We start from the raw sequence: 24,462 nt of genomic DNA, 5'->3' as shown, positions 1-24,462 counted from the left end.
TATATATATATATATATATATATATATATAGAGAGAGAGAGAGAGAGAGAGAGTAAATTACACAAATCGTCCCGGTCTAAATGTCAAATTGCACGTTTCAAAAATTAATTCGGACTGTCCCTCATTTGGTTAAAAGGTTCACACTTCATCCTTCGTTACTTTAAATTTGCATGCTTCATCCCTTACCAGATATAAAATGACTATTATATCCTTTTGTATTTCTTTCCCAATTAATTTAATCTTATTTTTATCATTATTAATTTAAAAAAAATTTTAAAAAAAAATCATGCCCTACTTAATCCCTAACCCTAACCTACCCACCTTAGGCTCACCCCACCCCACACCTTCCTTTTGACCGATCTCTCTTCTCCATCTTCTTTAAAATCTTAAGAATGGTCGATCCACTAGTTCTGGACAACCACTACCGGAGCACATCCCTTGATGTCAAAATTCGGCCACTGGATAGGACCTCTTCCGAAAACTCTTCCCCATATCCTTACATCAAGAAATCCAAGCCCTGATCGCCACCAACTGTCACCGTTCTTGGAATCGCATCAGGGGAGGACCGTCGATGGAGATGATTTGGGTGGGGTTCGATCTGAACCTGTTTCTCCTATCTTAATCACCATTTTCTCTGATCCTGTGTGATGGCCGCCAAGATGCAGGTTTCTCTTTCTCCAGGCGTGGTTCATTGCTCTTTCTTCTCCGACCATATGTGGGTTTTGATTTATAGGTTCCGATTAATGAGTCTCAACTCTCGATTTAGTTTAACCTGAAAATGGGTATCCCGTTTGACCATGATTTGGGATCGTTTAACTCGTCTTTAGGGTTGCTAAGGCAAAACATTGGTGTGGTGAGGATGTTAGCGGCGACTTACAGGATTGGTGGTGGTGAACGTCGGCGATTCGATTTTGTGTTTATGCTAGTGCGTTACAGAGAAAGAGGGAAAGGGAGACGAAGATTATGTTGGGTTTTGAGCATTCTAACACTCCTAAGGTGTACATGCAACCCTATAAACCTTGGATCTATGCTTTCTCTATTATACAAGCAAATAAGAAATTTCCAAGGATTTCATCCTAATTAGCATATTATGAAGCTCTTATACTACGAAGTACTAGTTAGATAACATACCTTTTTGATGTAGCTTGATGTCTTCAAGCTTTAAGAGCTTAGCCCCAATAGTGTGGAAGCCTCAAGTGGAATCACAAATCACCAAAACACCTTGGAAGACTTTAGAGAATATGAATACTTGGTTCTCTCTACTGAAATCGGCTAGCCCTTCTTAGTGTACCCACACTAGTACTAATTTCACCAACCAAGGACATCTTTATATAGTATGGAGACTAGGGTTAAACCCATGACCTTTCATTTCATATGATCCATGGGTTAAACACTCCATGGACTATCCATGAAATCTTAGCCCAACCTAAATGAGCTTGGCCCATTCCATATATATAAGAGTCCATATTTAATTAGTTCATTTTGCTCACTTAATTAATTATAAATTAATTCTTGATCAATACTAATTAAATAATATGATTCCATATTAATATATTAGAACTTATAATATATTAATATAAATCATAAATATACTATTCTCAAAAGACTATCCATATAAATTGTGTCGGTGAAGTGCAACCCAAATGGACCATGTCGGGTCGGGTCAAGTACATACCAAATATAGTTATGGACTTAGACATTAATCCAACATTCTCCCACTTGGATAAGTCTAAAACTATTATTGAGTATGACTTCAAAACCTAACTGGCAATCGTAGCTCTTAAAGCTGCTGTCGAACTCTGACCTTGCGATGAAATTGTCCATTAGATAAGGGATCATATATACCTCCATTCTAGATATCATATGGACTGAGATATGGATTATAATCATTCTCTCAGTCCATTTGTTGTTTCCCGATTTCCGGTTCATGACGACTGACTGATTGAACAAATCAAATCAGTCCTGGCTTGGCCAAGCACTCACATGTGTCATCATAAATCATCGAGGGGGCCACATATATCGCTTTTATCCCGAAGGTAAAAGGAATGGATAAACTTCAACTCATATGGCTTGTTCTGCTACTTGTTGAATCATACACAAATGCACGTTTTATAACATTGAGTTACCAATGCGTTTTCGTGCAATCAATGTACTATCAACTCATAGTAACAACTCATATCTCTAGGTTTGAAGAATATAAGATATTATCGTCTCATGATCACTCGTGATAAAATCCATGAAGTGATTCAAATGAGCGCGGGTCGAATCCAATACTCAGAACTTATGAGCACTCATGAGTGTTGTAGCCCTTTGTCCAACATCTTAGACCTCTACAAGCCAACCCATGACAGTCTTAATTCATATCTACTTCCAACATATGACCGATTGTGAATGGTTTAAATAACTTAGTCATCCAGAACAATGACCTAGTTTATTCTGGAAGTTAAAACATGCAAAGTGAAACACAATAATAATTGAATCCAATATGGTATCAAAGCCTATGAACATAAATAAAACACCTTTTATTTATCACCATATGATTACACATTATTCATTGTATACTGTTTCAGCTATCAACTTTATTCTTGAATTTAAAACAATAGTTGTCCCATGCTCCAAGCATGTACACTATGTTTTCTAAACACTAGTCATGCCATACACAAAGTATGCATACTATGTTTGTCTATGATCTTTACTTTGTGAAATAGATCAATTGAGCATAACTCCAATGATCATCTTTTCACAGTCCCAAACCCTTACTGCAAATGCAAGAATTCCAAATTCATGCCATTTACTGAAATCTGTTAGATTCTAAACTTATATGCACTGATCCTCTTGTAATGATTATGCACAAATTCAGCCAGACTTGGCAACAATCATTACAGAGTATTCCAAAGGAGATCAACTCCTTGGAAACATCTTTCTTGAATTAAGTTTCCTAATCTTACAGATTGAATACTTTTTAACTTTATATTCCATTTTGACTATCACTTCTGAACATGAGTTGCCTCCTTACAGATTATGTCAATATGGTCCTTCCAGAATTAACACTATACTTCCAACTGTCCTTGAGCAACCAATCTTTGGTAAACCTTAGATTGTCCTCGACAATTGCTTAATCATTTTAGTCATATCAATTTCTAGACCTTTTCCCCTTCTTAATACCCCAGGCATTTGGAAAAATTTAGAAAGGATGAATATAGCACATGTAATCGATCCTATATCTGAAGCATATGGGACACGATTCATGATGTCTCACATAAAGACTAAACCAGTCTTTTGCTATAATATTTTCATTTCTATTTTCCAAGTTCTCATAATTCAGATTATGAAAAGGGATGTCGTAATAATGATCAAATTTTAGAACGCAAATAATGAACCCATATATAGAATTTCCTTATGTTGAGCCATTCCAACATGAAATTCATATATATTCTTGACTAAATACGATTAAGACCTCAATCTAAGCTTTTAGATTTGAGATGAAGTATAATTTCCTCTCCCTTAATTATAGCAAAACAACTTTTTCCCAATTGAGACATTTTGTTTTCTATAATTAACATTGCTAACTTGCAACCTTTATCCTAATTATCATGCTCCCACTAACATGATGATTAATAGCATAACACTTATGATCCCACTAGCTTTGACATGTACCCAGAAATCAATTAGACTTCTAGAAATCAATACTTTATTGACTTTCTTACCAAAGTTCAGATTTCTGATACTAGATTGCCTTGATAATACTTTATCAAAATCATACACCTCTCTTAGATAGCTCACAAGTGTGTCTAAACAATTTCAGAATTATGAAAAGGGATGTTGTAATCATAGTCTCGATTGTTTAGACTTTTTACCATTACCACAATTGCTATCTACTTAAAATCTACTTAGTGAAAGAGTTTCCTTACCATCATTTTCATGAATCGAAGAGAAACCTTATGACACTTAGATTTTATGGTGTAAGTGTTCCTATCCATGTGAATTTGTCAAAACCATAATCACAAGACTAGGTTAGTGACAAATCGTAACTCATATGGATTGAACTTGTGCAATCTTAACTTCTTGCCACCTGGCAGCTCAAGGGCCTGCCATTGCTTTCAAGTAGCTATCCAAACAATTGAGAACAGGTAGAACTCAAATGTATAGCCAACTTAACTGGAATGGGCACAGAAATGTCAGCACGATAGGTTATAAACCTCTAGTTGTGTGCTAGCGATGAAATACATGTTTTATTCTTGATTACTTCTTGAAACCCTTTCAAGATCTTTTAGACTCCCACTGTCTCCTTGACCTATAAGACTTTCTTGCCAAATATTCAAGAGATAGTGTGGATTCTAATCAAGACAGACACTTAACACAATTAGCCTTAGTTGGTCTTTGTTTTATCCAAAACATCACAACTTACCAATTTCAAATGTACAAGAGTAGAAAACTTTTACTCTTACATTTGACAAGTGTTTTAAACCTTTTTTAAAACATGTCACTGAATTTACAATCTTAGAGTATAACTCTATGAATTTTTTTGGAATGAAGTATGAATCATCTTCTTGATTTAACCACTTCAACAATTCATAACTCCTCTTCTTAACTATTAGAATGTACTTAGAGGATGAATTGTGATAAGGTCTCAAAATCATTAAGATGATCTTAAAACATGATACTAAAGTACTCTCCCATCTTTTCAGATTTGAGAAACTTTTATCCTTCTGCCTAATTTGATTCTTCTTATTCGCTCTGTCATACATTGAAAATTTTCCAATGCTTCAGAATTATACTTAAGCTTGTAAGTATAATCATATTTAGTAAACCTTAGTAAATGATGACAAATAGTCTTATCCGTCTTTTGTGGTGGACTTTTGACAAGTGCACAAGAAAGTGTACTTGATCCCTTAGTCCTTCTCTTAACTCACACATCCATGTGAATAAGAAGTTAGTCTTAATTTTCCAATGCTCGAAAGTTCTCATTCATCATACTATACAACTTGCATGATTCCAAGTTTCTATCCAACTAAAACTTGGGTGATGAGAGTCTTTCCTTATTTGGTAAATTTAGACACTACCACAAATGAAAGAATCAAATTCATATTTCCAATATTGCTATCAATGGAATCATATAAGCATCATCTTTTTTTTTCCAAATGCCATTGTAAGGATATTTTAAAATAAATAAAGTTAAAAACTTTTCTTTTATTTTAAAACTTTGCGGAAAAACTAATCCTTACAATGAAAATGTATATGAAAACTTGTTGTCATCTATTTCTAAGCAATCTATCATAACTCTTAAGCACCTGCTCAAAATTCTGATCATCGAACCATGCGATTGAAATCCATCTTCGCGATCAGAATCAACATATACTTCCTTTAAGTTTCTTTACTTTTCTTTGATTCTTAAAACATCAACGTGTGACCCAACCACATCATGTAATAAGAATCTCCAAGTAGGAACTTAATAGAGTTAGACAATGGACTTTACCTGAAATAAAGTCAAACTTATTGACTTTACCATCCTTAGGTAAGTTTGGCAGCTTCATAACAAAGCCCCTTCCTTTGGCAATAGAAACATATGGAACCTTAGGTAATAGTACATGGGACTATCTTAGACTTAGCCTTTCTCTTTACCATTTGGTCAACCAAGTTGACTATGGCCAATCCCTTTCCATTGGGAAGAGAATGCATTTCTGGATTTCCTGTGTCACTATTGTCCCTGTCCATAAAGTTTTTGGAAGTTGATATCCTAATCAAATTTGCTTTACTAGTACACTAAATCATTTCTGATTTACAAGCACCAAGAAAATAGATAAGATCATTAAGGGTCTTGTCATAGTCTATTTCATAGGAGTCCCAAAGGAACTCACTATGTGACTTAGAAAGTGATTGAACCACTAACTTTCTCAAGAATTTGACACCCAACTCTCCCGGCTTGATAGTATGTGACTTCATCTCCAAGATGTGATCACACCTATACCTTGCCTTACGAATAGGGCTTGAGTGACCTTGAACTTGTGGGTTAGGGAGAATAATTGGAGGAGGTGGAGGAAGTGAAGTTCCAAGATATTTGGGAAGATCATATATGTCTGAACTTAACATCTTTTGGGAGATATTCAAGATAGTTGATTTAAAGTCCTTAATATAACACACAATATGAAATATTAAGGCTAGGACCCAACACAATATTTTATAACTTGGAAGAGGGATGTCGTAATCCAAGTTATAGAATATTTAAAGGTAGGTGAATAACGATTCACCAATTTCCACCATGAAAAACAAAATAATTTATTAGGTTTTAATTGCATTTGAAACTCCTAGATCTTTGAGATTCATTGAACTTTCAATGCAATGTTTCAATCTCGATTGTGCCCTTCACGTTTTGTGACTGGGATGTCGAGGATCACAAAACAAGGTGTGAAGTAACCATGCAAATTACTTGGTACCCTTAAATGTTTACCCCTCAATCGATGTGCTGGTTAACCACACACACTCCATCAATACTATGATAAACATTAAGTTACCCTTTGCCTACCTTGTTAAATACGAGTTAGTGTGCCGGTTAACCACACACGCTCCACTAACCGACTTAAACAAAGTGCAAAGTGAAATTTCATGGATTAGCACCTTATTCACATTTTCCTAAGTAACTAATATTGGGTATTTATAAAAGGTTTAGTTACTTAGTATTTATCATTAATACTTTTAATGAAGGGATAATTTATAGTCTTTGTCCTACCCGTTCAGCTAACGACCCTCCACCGGTCAAGGAAGCGGTGGGTGAGAATGGACACCCATTAAACTGCCATTTTATAGGCAGTAACCTTATACCCCCTTATAGACCGGCTTCGTGATTGAGGTCTACTAACGGTAAGACTAACTTTACTCTTATACATATATATAAATATTATTAACTTATAATATTATAAAGTATAAAGGGTTGAATTTTAACTTTTAAAAATTCGAAGGGCTAACTTGGAATTAAAGTATTCATAGGAGAAAACTTTTCAAATTCCAAAACTTGAGGGCAAGTTTTGAAACTATTCAAAACTAATTAATTCCATAAGTTATGTGTTTAAAGTAGTTTTAATTAAAAAACTCTTCAAGTTCCATAACTTGAGGACAAGTTAGGGAAGACTTTAAACTAATAAAAGAATTAACTTTTCTTTATTTTATAACTTATGGAATTAATTAAGGTTACACATTTTATTACTTAATGAAGTGACTCTTGAACTTTCATAACTTGAGGACAAGTTATGGAGTCATAAAACCATTCAATGAGACAAGACTCTTCATTTTTGTAACCATTGCCAACTTTTATGAGTTTTATGAAACTTAAATGTGACCTTTGATGTAACTTGAGGACAAGTTACACAAACACATTTTAGAAGCATCTCTTAGATTAAAATGGATTGAAAAACACATGATCAATTAACTTTTCTATTAATCTAAGCAACTCATAAGAACAAGATAATTCAAATCAAACTTTTTCATGTAATTAGCCTAATCACTAAACTAATGCAAAACATGAATCTATTGACAATTATATTTGAAATTGGATTAGCATGAACATTACCACATCAAAAACAAGTTTATAAGTCCAAAAACATCTTAGGGTAATGTTCCTAGTCCAATTCCAGCCAAAAAACTTGAAAATATGTTGTATCGGGCTCCTACTCGTCGAGTGCATGAACCTACTCGACGAGTAGGATGAATTTCCTCATGGACTCGGCGAGTTCATCAGTGGACTCGGCGAGTCCAGTGCGCAGAAAGCCAGAAAATCAATTTTTTCAGCATTTTTCAGCAATTTGCATCAAGTATAATTGAAAGCAAGCCTAGGCTCTGATTCCACTGTTGGGTTTTGAGCATTCTAACACTCCTATTGTGTACATACAACCCTATAAACCTTGGATCTATGCTTTCTCTATTATACATGCAAATAAGAAATTTCCAAGGATTTCATCCTAATTAGCATATTATGAAGCTCTTATACTACGAAGTACTAGTTAGATGACATACCTTTTTGATGTAGCTTGATGTCTTCAAGCTTTAACAGCTTAGCCCCAATAGTGTGGAAGTCTCAAGTGGAATCACAAATCACCAAAACACCTTGGAAGACTTTAGAGAATATGAATACTTGGTTCTCTCTACTGAAATCGGCTAGCCCTTCTTAGTGTACCCACACTAGTACTAATTTCACCAACCAAGGACATCTTTATATAGTATGGAGACTAGGGTTAAACCCATGACCTTTCATTTCATATGATCCATGGGTTAAACACTCCATGGACTATCCATGAAATCTTAGTCCAACCTAAATGAGCTTGGCCCATTCCATATATATAAGAGTCCATATTTAATTAGTTCATTTTGATCACTGAATTAATTATAAATTAATTCTTGATCAATACTAATTAAATAATATGATTCCATATTAATATATTAGAACTTATAATATATTAATATAAATCATAAATATACTATTCTCAAAAGACTATCCATATAAATTGTGTCGGTGAAGTGCAACCCAAATGGACCATGCCGGGTTAGGTCAAGTACATACCAAATATAGTTATGGACTTAGGCATTAATCCAACAGATTAATTATGGTGGTTATTGGAAGATCGATAGAGATGGAACCGTCTGCCACCTTTGTGCTCCTATCTACACTCATGGTGGTGGCCGACGGAGGTTAATGGGGATGTCAGTGGTGGGGCTTGGAATGAAGTTCGATTTCAAGGATTAAGTTTTGAAAACCCCAACATCTTTGTTTTCTCTCTAAAACTTGAGTTACATTTGTTATAGCAAGCTATAGTGGTGATGGTCTTGACTGATGGTGGTGTTGGTCTTGACCGGTGGTAGTGTTGTTTCGCATGGTGTTTGTCGGAAATGGAGAGGAAGACGAAAGGTTTAGAAAAAAAAATGAAGTTGGAAAAGGGAAAGGGAATGAACAGTGGGATAAAGGGCCGGGGTATGGATATTTTATTGTTTTTTATTTTTCTTTTTAATTTAAAAATAATAAACAAATAAAAGAAAATGAAAAAAGAAATACATAAGGGCAAATGGTCTTTTTATGTCCAGATGGATGAAGCGTGTAAGTATTAAACTAACGAGGGACGGTCCGAGTTAATTTTTTAAAAATAAGGATCAAACGTGCATGAAGGACGATTCCCATAATTTACTCATATATATATATATATATATATATATATATATATATATATATATATATATATATATATATATATATATATATATATATATATATAATGGAGAGGCTACATACATCAAAGGTGGGACACTTGACGCGCCTATTTTTTTAATTTTATAAAAGATTATATATAAATATAAATTATGAACTACCTTAAATATATTAAGTGGGCCACCTTAATACTTTTGGCATAAACAAATATGAATAGATCGAGATTTTCAAAGCCTATCTTTGATTTTTTATTTGTTTCATTTAAATAGTGAACCATGTGGTTTTACGTTCTATAATCGTATATATATATATATATATATATAAGGAGTTTGCTAAAAAGACATCATATTTTACCACATAGACGCCCGATTTTACCATATTGAAACATGATTAATGGTGAACGAAATTGAGGGGAAGAACCAATAAACTTTTTATTTATAGTGAATTTAAATATCAAATTTCATATGAATTTACATACATATATTTAAGACAAATACAACAAAAAAAAACTGGAAAAAAAAACATATATGTACGTAGGCATGCATATTTTTTGAAAATGTATATTTGCACAAAAAAACAAATATGAATTATAAGTACATTTTTCTTAATCATAATTTTGAAATATAAGGTATATTTTCACTTATTTGAAAAAAATTTAATATTTTTTTATTTATTTATATTTTAATTTTGTTTTTTTTAATCAACAAAAATAATTCGTACATTTGGAAATTAATAATTAAAAAATATTTTTTTAAAAAATGCATTTTTAATGCATATTCATGTTTTTATTTGCGTATATGCACATTTAAAAAAAAGGAAAAAAACATGTGCATATGCACATGCATATTTCTAAAAAACATTTTTAATGACTATATATATACATAAGAGTAAACATATATATATATATATATATATATATATATATATATATATATATATATATATATATTTATATAATATATATATATATATATATATATATATATATATATATATATATATATATATATATATGCATATACATATGCATAAGCATATACGTATGTATAAGACTAAGTATATGCATATGACAATTAAATATATATGATTATGCTTATTTATATATATATATATATATATATATATATATATATATATATATATATATATGTTTATGTATATAAATATGTATAAGAATAAGTATATGACATATGCATATGCATAAGAATAATTATATTCATAATGTAATTAAATATATGTGATTATGTTTATGTATATGAATATGCATATGCAAAAGAATATCTATATGACATGTATATTCATATGTATATGAATAAGTATATGTATATGCATAATATTATAAGAATAAGTATATGCATATAGATAAGTATATGCATATGCATTAATAAATATATAGATAAGTATATGTAAGAATAAGGATATTATAAATATGCATATTAATTTAAAAAATAATAATAATATTTTTATTTTTTTAATCAGCGAAAATATTACTTATATCTCGAAATTTATATTTTGATTAAAAAAATCATTTCTAGTGCTCATTTATAATTTTTTCATGTATATGCATATTTTCTTAAAAAAATATGTATATGCACATACACATTTTTAAACTTCAATCAACTAAAAATTAATAACTAATCATTACAAAAGCTCATTATATAAGTTAAATATAGGTTATACTAATTGGATTGAATCAAAATAACAAAAAAAATTAAAGAAGATTTATGTATTTTAAGGTACATATAAATAAAAATGAGTTACGTTGCAATTTTTCAACATCCAGGCAATGAATGGAAATTAACAAAATGGAATGAATGAACTGCTCCATTTTCATCTATCAAAAGAAACGTGTTCGTTTTTGGATGGAATGAACCATTCCATTCCATTTCTTTTCCAATTTCGATATCATATTATGCATGAAATAATAACTTAGTTCTGACCGGAGATGCAATGGAATCAAGTTCATCAAAGAAGAGGACACGTGGTACACATCCTCTAGGCTATTTTTTTGCTATAAGTAAAAAATTGGAAAGTATATTGCTATTTCTTGTTATTATAAAAAACCTAGAAGAAAGATAAACCACATTATTGTGCTTATGTTGCAAACCTTTACAAAGAGAGTTCTTGGAGCTAGAATAGAATGAGCATCTACACCATTGAGAAATGGCATTTGAGCTATTGGTGGGATTAGTCCTGAAATGTAATAAAATTTATTATATGTATATATAACACATGGCAATATAATATCCTGTAAAAAAACAAATGGCTATTGTAGATAAATGAACTGATATTCAAAAGCAAAGCCTCTGTAAAGCAAATCCCACTACTCCCATAACAACATTTTTGTAACAAAACAACATATATATATATATATATATATATATATATATATATATATATATATATAAATAAGTATAATAAACACCACAAGAGAAGTTGAAATGATCCCTCTGCTATATGGATATATGACTCCAAAAATGCCAAAAAGGATCAAGAAACAAACACTGTTTACAAAAAAAATAAAAAAAATAAAATAAACATTATTTCCTTAATTTAAATAAAAAATGAAAACTTAATATGTTCATACATGGTGAATAATTGTGTCCCAATACCCAAAACAGCACATAACAATGCCATTCTTTGAGGACATCTGAGCACATTACTGTGAACATACTTCCACCCCACTTCTTTATCTTGTTTTTCATCTCTATTAGAATATCTACAATTAAAGAAAGAAAATGAACAAGAAAAACTTGAAAGTGGTTTAATTTGAATGAATAGTGAAGAGATGAAGTTATCATTACTTTTATAACTCATTCTTCAGATGACACATGAACAATATCACAAGGAGCCCCATAAGAAGCACAATAATGACTACAGAATTGAAAAAAGAAAACCAATGAATTTGTTGTTGTGTGGACAGCAATGAAGCTATTGAATACTTGTTCATCATGTTCTTGTAATCAATGGAAGTTGAATTCCATGATATTGAATAAGTAAATGTAATGTCGATAGTTTTGTCAGTGATATCTACATCATGATTTAGATCACTAAACGCACATATTTATATGAATTGATCTTCATTGTAAAGAGCATCAAATTATACGTGTATGAAAACGTAATATGTGGGCCCATTTTTGTTACTGCCTCATGTCAAACTATCATCTTCTTTTTTTTCTAGTGAATCCCCATAATGGAAGGTTGTCATAGTACATCTGAAGTAAAATTCGTTATTGATATTGTTTATGAAACTTGTTATATGTAACACTAGGAATCTAGAAGGTTAATTGTAGAATAGTCGAACTCGTCGAGTTAGAGGAGCCAACTCGGTGAGTTGAAGATGAAGAATTGTGAGGATTTAATGGGTATATTTGACGAGTTTACGAGCCTCAAATCGGTGAGTAGAGGTTGTTTTGGTCGCGAGGTTAATGAGACAAATCAACGAGTTAAAGGAGCCAACTCGAGGAGTTAGGTGCTGTTTAGGAAACCCTAATTTTGAGGGTTTTGCACCCTATTTAAACACCTTAAGTTCCAAGTGTTGGCCTCCTTTCCAGCCTCCATAGCCCTTAACCCTAATCTTGAAACCCTAGAGCCTCCAAGAGTGGCGTGAGCCTACTATGTGTTTTGATGTGTGTTTAAAGCTCATTCAAGGAGGAGAATCTTGGTGCACGGTGGTGGTTCAAGAAGGAGCTCATAGATCTTGATTTTCTGCCCCATTTCTAGCATATTTTGGGTTTAAAGTTCTAACCTTGCTTAGTATTGTCTTAGATCTCTTCTTGGATTCATTTGTATGCTTTTAGCCATGGTTGGGTGATTGTTGAGGAAGTAAAAGTCCCAAGTCTTTATCATTTCCAGATCTATGATCTTCATGAGCTCTTTTGGCATAAAGGTGCCAACTTTATGGTCCTATGGGCTTCATGCATTCATTAAGTCCTACTTTTGGTCTCTTTTAAGCTTTTGAGCTTCTTCTAATCATGAACAAGTGTAAAGTTGGAAACTTTACATGGCCATCTAGCCTCATATGGTCAGATCTGCATCTTGGAGTTGTGTCCTTGTAGAATAAGTGCTTAATGATTAAGTCTTCACCCTTTTAAGTTTAGGGTTTGGGTTTTGAACCCATTTTAGTGGTTCTTAGGGGTAACATTGGAAACTTGACCCTTTTTAAGGCCATTTCAGTTAAGATCTGAGTGGGAGAAGCTGTTAGTTTTGATTATGTCGACTTAATGGATTAATTTGTTTGGTCTCGGGTGAACTCGACAAGTTGGATGGTCAACATGGCGAGTTGTTTTGGTTTTCCCCGATTCTGAATTGGTGTGGGTCAACTCGGTGAGTTGGACCGGTTTCTTCCCGACTTTGCGGTTGTCAGAGGAACTCGACGAGTTGAAGGATAAACTTGGCGAGTTATGTCAACTCGGGTCGTTAACTTTGACTTTTGACTTATGTCTTTGATCAATTTTGTCCCAAGAGGTGTTTGAAGCAATTTGAATTGTAAAATATGGGCTTAGGATAAGGCACGTATGGGATTGGGCCCAATTTGGAAAATTGGGCCATTAGTGGGCTTTTATGGATTTTGTGGTTTTGGATCTTGTTGGATTTGGGCTTGGGCCTTAGTTATAAATCTTGTTGGGCCAGGGGTAAAATGGTCATTTTACCCTAAGCATGGATTATGGATCATGGTTTGGAACCCAATTGCTAATCGGGTGATATTTTGGTATTGTTAACTCGAGAAGTTGTCAGGACAACAGCTAAGGGTTTCTTGCAGTGAGCTTCAACATTCGAGGTGAGTCTCCCTTCATAGAATCCGTGGGTCGAAGGCACCATTGTTAGCCCACTAGTTGATGTTTATAGTAAAATGATTGTCTTTGTGATAATTGTCTGGTTTGCCAGTATTTGTTGATGTTTCTGTGATTATTTTCTTATGTTATTATGTGGTAGTGGTAGGGGTGGAATAGACCCAATATCTGGTTGAATTAAACCGAAGGGGAGGCCAGAACCCAGATATGCTCGGTAGAATCCGGTTGAAATAAACTGAAGGGGAGGACAACACCCAGATATGCTCGGCGGTATCCAATTGAAATAGACCGAATGGGAGGCCAGAACCCAGATATGCTCAGCAGAATCTGGTTTAAATAAACCGAAAGCGAGGCCAACACCCATATATGTTTGGTTGTATGTTTATTCTATGGTATGCGGTATTTGGGGAACTCACTAAGCTTTGTGCTTACGGTTATCATTTTATGTTTCAGGTACTCCGGTTTTCAAATGAAAGAGCTCGGGACGATTACAGCGCATACACCCGTGTTTTCCGCAATATGTGATCTTTGGGAATCAACTCTGATAAATATTTTTATTTAAATGCTTTTTCAATGATTGGACAAATTCATAATGGTGTTTTTATTATAATAAAAATGAAATTTTTACCTCGGGTTTTTGGGTTGTTACATTATATCGTCTTTTTTAAGCTTTTTTCACATAGAACTTTGTCATATTTATCTTCTCGGAAGTTTATGGTATATAAGGTGATGGTCAGTCTATCTCCATTTAAAACTTCTGCTAAAGTTTTCTTCTTTGGGATCACTTCCTCTGCCAAATTATTAAAGAAATTATGGATTGAAGTTTAAAGAAGTAAAAAGATTGAAAAGATTCCATCCTTAATTTAAGATTCTGGTACTTGGAGTGCAGAACAACAAATCATAATATTGGTATGTTTCATTGCAAGAGATATCAAGGAAACAATCTTGAAAAGAACTTGGAAGTAAAAAAATAATCTAAATTTGATATGTTGGGAATATCAAATTAACTTTTTCTAGGGTTTATACCGGGAATGTCTTTTAAAACACGAAAGTAAACTACAAACATTGAATCTACACATAACAGTTCTCAATGAGAATAAAGAGAAAATTTAAATACACCAATTACTAACTTTTCTTACCATTAGTGATTTATGCAAGGCTAGTGATTTAAAACCCACTACCGTCTTGCTTACCACTAGTGATTCCACTGGGTGTTGGCAAACTCGTTCAAACTGAGTAATAATATAAATAAATCTTCAACATCTATTATTAACATTTTGATTTGGCATCTTCAGATGCTAGATGATTAAGCATACCTGAAGAGCAACAATATTAGTTGGAATTTGGGAAACCATAGATGATTAATCATTTTCTAGCTTAATATATTTGTTAGCTCATAAATCTAAGCTCCACTCTACATTCCAAATTTCCAATGGTTAATTTGGATTTAAGAACATGAGAAGTCATAAACCCTAGTTTTATTATGAAATTTGTATTCCATGATTTGATATAAGCATTGTGATTGTTTTAATCTTAGAAAATTTTTACAAATCACCAGAGTATTAATATTTTGTCATTGCATGTGTTTGACTTGCATTTCATGTGTCCTTTTTAGATGCTAGTGGAATTGGAATGGAATAGGAAGCTTTTTGAATCTAGTTAAACTAAAAATGGTTTGGAAAATGTTTAAACGGAAAGAAACAACTTAAATCTATGTATATTAAAAGAGTTTTTAAGGTAATAGAAGAATTTGATTAAGTTCACAAACTCGAAATATCCATATATGTATATTTTGTGTTTTTCAAATATGCATGTATGTATATTCAAGAATACATATATGCATATTTATATTAATCAAATATTATGAAATCATTTTATATTAATCGAATATTAATCGATATTTGTAATCGATTAAGTAAAAAAAACATAAATCTTGTCTTCGGCGATAAAACCAATTAAACATTCAAACGATTATGAAATCATGTCATTGCAATTCGTATCCTAAAGCATAAAATATATTCAAGAATACATATATACATATTTATATTAATCAAATATTATGAAATCATTTTATATTAATCGAATATTAATCGATATTTGTAATCGATTAAGTAAAAAAAACATAAATCTTGTCTTCGGCGATAAAACCAATTAAACATTCAAACGATTATGAAATCATGGCATTGCAATTCGTATCCTAAAGCATAAAATCAATTAATTCGTACCCTAAATCTTAAAATAAGCCAATGTTCAAAAATATACTTAGCCCAAAACACTTAAATTTTGATGGCCCATTAAGGCCCTAAACATTTAAGCCCAAATTATGGCCCAAACTGAAGACCATAAGATCTGAGGCCCACTCTACTGAGTAGGCGAGGCATACTCAGCTCATAGGCACAGCGTACTTGCCTTAGGGCTTGTACACTAAGCGTACATGCTTGTACGCCCAGCGTACCCTCGCATACAACCAACTTCCAAATTAAGCTCTTATTCCATAAAGACTTTTCTCCACAACCAAGATCTAACTTCCTTGGATTGATTTATCACGTAAACTTACTAACTTTACGTTCATGCATGGCTAAATGAAGCTCTTCAGCTTAAAAAGGACTTAATATGTGACTTAATGCATACATGAGACCCAATACCCCATAAAGTTGGCACCTTTATGCTTAAGGAACTCCCAATAAGCTCAAATCTAAAAGAATAAGTCCTTCAAACGTCTTAACTCAACAACCAACCCAAAAAGGGACTAAAATCATAACAAATCAAGCCATAAAGAGATCTAAACATCTACAAGTCAAGGTATGAACTTGATGTTGGATTAGTGTCTAAGCCCGTAACCATATTTGGTAAGTATTTGACCCGGTTGTGCATGGTCCTTTTGGGTTGCCTACACCAAAGCAACTTGACTGGAGAAATGATAAAGAAAGAGGTTATTATGGTTTATTAATATATTATAAGAATAATATATTAAAAGATAAATCATATTTATTTAGTTGACATTGGTCAAGAATTAATTTTGTGATTAAAAGAAGTTAACTAAACTAGTGGGGTTGAATTGTAATTATGTGATAGTTGCAAAGTAGGGCAATGGACGCCCTATGGATAGGGTGAACGAATTCAAGGAGATAAGGCCCTAGAATTCGTCCATGATAACGTTTCTAGGGTTATCCTTTGAAATGCTTGGTGGGCAAGTAATCATATAAGGATAAGGACTGAAACCCTAATCCCTACACCTATAAAAGGACCCCCTTGGCTTAGGAAAATCGACCACTTGATCCTAGAATCTCCTAGAGCCAATTTTCTACCTCTCCCCTCTCTCTTGCCTCTCCATTTGCTCTTGGTGTTTGTGAGCCATTAGAGGTACTACAGTTGTGGTACTTGCTTTCAAAGACAAGAAGATTGAAGATTTGTGTTGTTATTACAATATAACAAGAGGTACGTAATCCCTTATACTATCTAAATTGCAAAATACATAGGAGCATGCTAGGGTTCTTCTTGTGTTCATATGGTTGTGTATCTAATAGTGAAAACATAGATCCAAATCTAGGGTTGCATGCACACATAGGATTGTTTGTATAAAACCTATCAGTGGTATCAGAGCGTATCGTTTTTTGTTTTCAATTAGAATTATAAAATTATATGAATTTGACACTTTAGGGTTTATGGCCAATAAACCCTAGGAGGCAAGGATTTCAAAACTAGGGTTCTTAAACCTTGTTTTTCGAAAATTGATAAGGGTTTTTCAAACCTTTTTCTTAGCCCCCAAGATTTCGAAATCTAGGGTTTGCAAACCCTAGGGTTTTCGAAATTTGCCTCCTCCCCAAGATAAGATCCTAAATTTTAGGGATTTGGATAATCCCATATCTTTTAATTATCTTTTAATGGTTTAAATATGGTAATTAAAGATTTTGAATTATCTCATCCCATATTTTCGAATTTTTAGGGGATTTAAGGGATTAGGTTAAATTAATTGTTTAATTTAAAAGATAATCCTTCTAGATTTGATAATTTAAACTATTGGTTTAATTTAAGGATAATTATTAAATCAAGAGTTTTAATATTTAAAATTTTAAAATTTAAAAGTTTTAAATTTCAAAAATTTTAAAATTGAAATTAAAACCCTCGTATTTTGAAATGTTTAAAATACACCCTATACTATTATATTATTACAAGATTAGTATATATATATATATATATATATATATATATATATATAACTAAAATGCTAGTCTTACCTTTAGTAGGCCTCATTCACGAAGCCAATCTATAATGGGGTATAAGGTTATGGCCTATAAAATAGCCATTTAATCGGTGTCCACTCTCACCCACCGCTTCCTTGATTGGTGGAGGGTCGTTAGCCGAACGGGTAGGATAGGGCAACCCCTTCCCATTAATAAGTATAATGAATCTATATAAAGTAAGTAAATGTTTTTACAAAATTCTCAATCTCAGTTACTTTAGGAAAAGTGAATTGATGCAATCCCAAGAAATTACACTTTGTACCCATGCTAAGAAGTTAGTGGAGCGTGTGTGGTTAACCGACACACTAACTGGTTCTAAGCAAAGGTGGCAGAGGGTGAGTCATTGTTTGTCATAGTTCGATGGAGCGTGTGTGGTTAACCGGCACATCGAATAGGTGACTGTAACAATGAGGGCACCATGTACATTTGCATGGTTATTCACACCCGCTTTGTGATCCTCGGCATCCCAGTCACAAACTAGAGGGGCATATCGAGATTTAAACATGTCATTGAAAAGTTCAATGAATCTCAAAGGAATCTAGGAATTTTCAATACATTTAGAATTTAAGCCTTTTATGTTTTTCATGGTGGAGAATTAGTGAATCGTCATTCACTTACCTTCAATTTTTTTGCATACTAGATTACGACATCTCTTTTCTAATGTGTAAATAATGATTTTGGATCCTAGCCCTAATTTCTCATTTTCGGTGTTTAATTATGAATTCATTTCTAATCAACTTTGTTCTTTTCTATTTCAGATGTCAAACTCAAACAACAACAATGCTTCCTGCTCGAACTCCTCCGACTTGTTCTCACTCATGAATTTGTGTGGGAGAGTGATCTTTAACGGGTCCAATTTCAATGATTAGATCCATAACATCCGAATGGTTACTCGTTACGAGGAAAAATATTATGTCCTCGATAAGGAGCTGAAGGAGGTAAACATCAACACTGCTACTCCCGAAGAAATCGCTCCCTTTGAGGCCCATGAGTGTGATGCCACGAAAGTCCATTGCATCATGCTAGTGACCATGACAACTGAACTGCAAAAGTCCTATGAGGACTACTATCCCTACGAGATGCATCAAGACTTGGTGGACCGTTACCACCAAAGTTCATGGCAAGAAAGGTATGAGATCATCACTTCGATGATCACTGCCAAAATGGGTAGTGGGGAGTCCCTTACCGCTCATCTGCAAAAGATGCAGAGATATGTTGATCGCCTGCTGAAGTTGAATGTTAACTTCGATGAAGAGCTGACAATTGACATTATCCTTCACTCCTTGCCTCCCTGCTACAACCAGTTCCGCATGACCTACCACATGAATAAGGAAGAGGTCACCTTGAGCAAGCTTCAAGGATTGCTTAGGACTGCTGAGAGCAATCTCAAGGACAAGTCTATTGCATCAACTCCCACTCCAACCGTTGCGCCTATCTTGGCAATAGGTCAAGGGAAGGGCAAGAAGAGGAAGGCTCCCTCAAAGACCAAACACAAGGGAGTGTCCTAAGATGGCACCTCTTCTAGTGGAACCAAAGTTGGTTCTGCTAAGCCCAACTCCAAACCGAACGAGGCAGAGTGCCACACTGCCACAAGATAGGGCATCGGAAGAGAAGTTGCCCAGAATACCTGCAAGCCATCAAGGAGGGAAAGATCAAGCAATCTTTCGTAGGTATTTGCACAATTAAATCTAATGATTCATTGCATGCTATTTCTTGGGTTCTTGATACAGGATGTGGTTTTCACATATGTTCTGATTTGCAGGGACTAAAAAGAAATATGTGACAACCCGAAACTTTTATCTTGTGAAATTGGTCCGTATATCAATACTAAACTCGAATTTATCATCTTTTAACGAAATTGTAGGTCCATATGAGTGCTCTAGGCTTAGTATAACCTAGATATGAGTCTTAAGAAGGTTTAGAAAGTGTGTAGCTTCGCAAAATCGGGCCAAACACACCAAAGAAGGTGTGTGCGGCCAGCCAACCGCACACCCAGCCGCACACACCGTCCAACCTCACACCCGACCCTATATATTGGAGGAGACCCCCCCCACCTCCATTCACTCTTTTCTTCTTTTGGTTGCACTCTACTCTCTCTACTTTCTCTCTCTAGAAACATCATCCAAGAACACTCTAAGGGCCTCAAGAATGCGAACCACACTATCAATAAGCTTGTTATACTGGTAAAACACCTGAACCTAAGCTTAAAACTCATAGTGTTCTTCATGTTCATCATCCTTTGAAGGTGTACGGCCACACACCTTCATAAGGTGGCCGCACACACACTAAAACTCTCCAAAGTGAAGAGTTTGGCCTCCATTTACTAGTTGGACTTGGTATTAGCACTAGAACACCTCAAAATCGACATTTCGGGCACAAATGAGGAGTGTGCGGCTGCACACTCTTGTGTATGGCCGCACACACCCTCTGTACTGCCGCACACTCCTATGTGCAGCCGCACACACTCCCTGGCCGCACACTCATTCAAATGGCCGTACACCTCCCTTATTTTATCATATAGGGTCCCGACAAGCATTTCCAAGTCTTTAGGGTGGTTTCCCGTCATGTTTAATCATGATATACCCTAAATATAATACATATATGTGCTATTTTATATTACTAGAATCCACGTGAGTGCGAAACCTCATTTGACACTAGACACTCGTAACCGATCATCCGCTCGAATCATTCGTCAAACAGTGAGTTCATACCCCTACATTTTTTTTGTATTTCTATTGTTTTCAGGGGGGAATACAAGCTAAACATAAATGTTTTCAAAACTCATGAAATTCTCATACTTTAACCCTTTTGTACTGTGTTGAGCATAAGGGTCGTTTTTCACTGAAATTTCATAGTTTTCCGGATTCGCTATTCACTACGTTAGTCATGCAAACTATAATCGGTATAGTTTGGAATTTTTCTAGACATAACAAGTATAGAAACTTTCACTACTAAACGTATGAATTAAGACAGAAATAGTTTACAGCTTGCACCACTACTCTATCACGTTTTCATAACTGTAATTATCACCACGAACGGTATACATTCGGATTTTCACTACAGTTGAACGCTACTACACTACATGTAAACTAGATTGTACGATACTATGAGGCGCTACTTCACTACTGTACTCTTAGGTGTACAGGGATAAATCCTATCATCGTATAACCAGAGTATCCTAGAGGGAGAGCGTGAGATTTGTGAATAGATCTATACGGGACTGACAATCCCGCACCTTACTGCTAGCTACAGTCGGACTGGCAGGTCTGCGGGTAACAAAGTCATTAAGGATACAGGCCATTTCGGGCTATATCCAATCAGTTATGGTCATGAAACTCAAAACTTAGGTAGCAGAGATTTACTTTTGTAATAATGAATCAAGTGAACTAACCTCAAAGTAATAACCGATTAATTACTGGAGGGTATTAATAATAATATCTTCAGGACTTAGTTCATCACGGTTTTCTTTTATTTAGTTTTTAAGACAAATATACTTCTCTGGGTGTAACCAGGGTTTTTAAAAGAAAACTGCTTTTATCCACACGAGTATGGTAAATACTTGCAAACCTTAGTTTAAAACGGATAATCAACCATCAACCTTTAGGGAAAATATAGGATTTTCCCGGGATAAACCGAATACTCAAAACGGACTGTTTATAACCAACGGATATTCATATTCATTCCACAACTCCTTGGGTTGTACATATCTTGTACAAATCTGGAAGTCATGGAATGAATGGGTTTTCAAACACGCTTTTCATAAGAAAATATAGGATTTTCTTGAGGAACACTTTTCAAAAGGATTCAAAGAACACTTTTCCACCAAAACTAAATGCTTATGAACTCACCAGCTTTATGCTGATATTCTTCAAAATTGCTTGTATTCTCAGGGAATTAGTAGATAGGTACTTCCAGGAGTTCGGAGAAGTCGGAGCATTAGAGTCGCGTCTTTACTATTTTACTTTTGATATGAACAAAACTATGTATTAAACAATGTAAACCTTTTTCATATATGTATTCAATGTCTGGTTGTGTTTATTATGCTTGCTATGATACAATTGTTGTGATACTACGCATGACGTCAGCCACCCCCGAACGTTTCCGTCGTTCCAGTTTGGGGTGTGACAGATTGGTATCAGAGCTCTTGTTTATAGTGAACTAAGTATACCGAACCATACATGGTATACAACTATAAACATTAAGGGGCCTAAGTGCTCTAAACTAAAAGTATACTTTCAAAAATATAAGTATTTTTATAAAAAGTATACAAGTATACCTAAGTACCCGAACCAGTGTCATAAGTAGAACAAAACAAAAGCATTTGGATGTTGGACATCGCAGTTAAACCCGGGCAGTTATGTAATCATGTCTAGGGTCAATATAGCCTGATCAACTATATTCATTCGAGACATGACCAACATGTGCTTGGGAGTGACTGTGGTGTCGCAGCAAGTCTAAAACTTACCTAGGTACCAGAAAAGTTCTAGAGTCAAACATAAGGGTTAAAATATTATAGGAGTTTTTTAGGATGCTATAACGACCGAACCGGAAACTTACCCAGGAATCCATCCCTCGAGATGAAACTATAATACATTGGAAGTATTATTAGATTCGATGCCTAATAACTATCCCTTTACCCCTTATCTCGCGTAGATAGCATGATCGGATTCCATCTCCCTGGCAACCCGTATTTTCCCAACCAAGGAAATGTTGGATGGCTCGAGGCAGAGCTAGAAGAAAATCACGAAATTCCCTTGGACGATGACTTCGCAGAACAATTCCCCGAAGAGGCCGACCCAGAACCTAAAGTCGAGAACCTACCTTCAGTAGCCCCGATACCAAATCCTAACCCCCGACTTAAGTTCGAAGGCCCAACGCCTATGTGGGTTGGAAGCCTGGATAGATGGAGTCATGAACAAGGCCAACCCCGCCCGTATAATGGGGATCGCCGCTTCTACAATGTAGACGGAGGAGGATCCGCAGTTAGAGTCCTTCCAATGATAGTCCGCCGAGTGGCCCGCAATGTCGAAATGAACGTGGCGGCCATCCAACGAACTGTGGAACTCAAGGCAGAATCAGATGCCAACACAAACCGTATTCGCAGTCTTGAGGTTGCTTATGGGAGGATTTTGAGAGATAACGAAGCCCAGCAGCGAGAGCTAGCTGCAACTCGAACTGAGGTCGTAGAGCTTCGAGAACGCCTGACAGTGTACGAGAGCCGCCTGTTTGACATGGAGCGCCAGCTGGCCAACTTAAGGATTAGTCCAAGGAGTTCATGTCGCCGATAGGAGAAGATTCTACTCATCCTTCCTTTTCGGTCTAAGGAACAACTTTCATAATTATGTTCTAAGTAGCTCTTTTCTATAAACATCTTTGTCCTTCATGTTGTCAGGACTTTTTCCCCGTTAGAATGACTTAGATCTACATTTAGGTCAAGGGTTCCGAAATATGTCTAATCCCAGTTTCAGCTATGATGGCAACAATCATATTCCGGTTAAAGATTATCTTCATCAAAAGTATACCTTAGAACGATAACACGCAAATTAAGCAACTTTATCAAGGTCCCATCACTGTTTTGTCCTCAAAACATGAATCATAAGATGTACTTATATGATTATTCCTTTTCCCCATCAATTTTGTATCAGCTTCGATATCCTAATCGGCACGAAATGGTTAAGCCTCAAATCATGTTGATATCCTTTGCTTCGAGGAAGCGATTCGTCTCAATCTTCCCTTCAACGAAATCCTCACCGGTCTCAGTGATAAGATTTTTCGAACCTTCGTATCATTTCCTGCGCCAAGCCTAGGAGCATCTGTGGAAGGAATGCTATGCATTCCTAGCTCATGTTGACAATAAGACGCAAAAAGTTAAAGACCTCGAGAGCATCCCCGAAGTCTGCAACTTTCCTGATTTCTTCCCCAAAGACATTCCAGGGATTTCTTCCGAGCGTCAAGTTGAATCATGTGTCGACTTGATCCCCAGAACTACTCTTATAGCCAAATCTCCATATCGTCTAGAGCCGACGAAAATATGAGAGTTATCCAACCAACACAATGAGGTGAACAACAAGGAGTTCGTAAGTTATTATATGTGAACTTTATTTCATTCAAATCATTTTCGATTCTTGCTAGGACCACATCATGGGGATGTGGGTCGAATCAAAAATGAGAAATCTTAGTGCATAGATAAACGTTTAGGATACATCCAGAGGCAACCATTGTTGCTCACAAACTC

Source organism: Lactuca serriola, chromosome 7, assembly GCF_051521515.1.
Source record: "Lactuca serriola cultivar US96UC23 chromosome 7, Lser_US96UC23_V15, whole genome shotgun sequence".
NCBI lineage: Eukaryota > Viridiplantae > Streptophyta > Magnoliopsida > Asterales > Asteraceae > Lactuca > Lactuca serriola.
Note: the sequence above shows the minus strand (reverse complement) of the source record.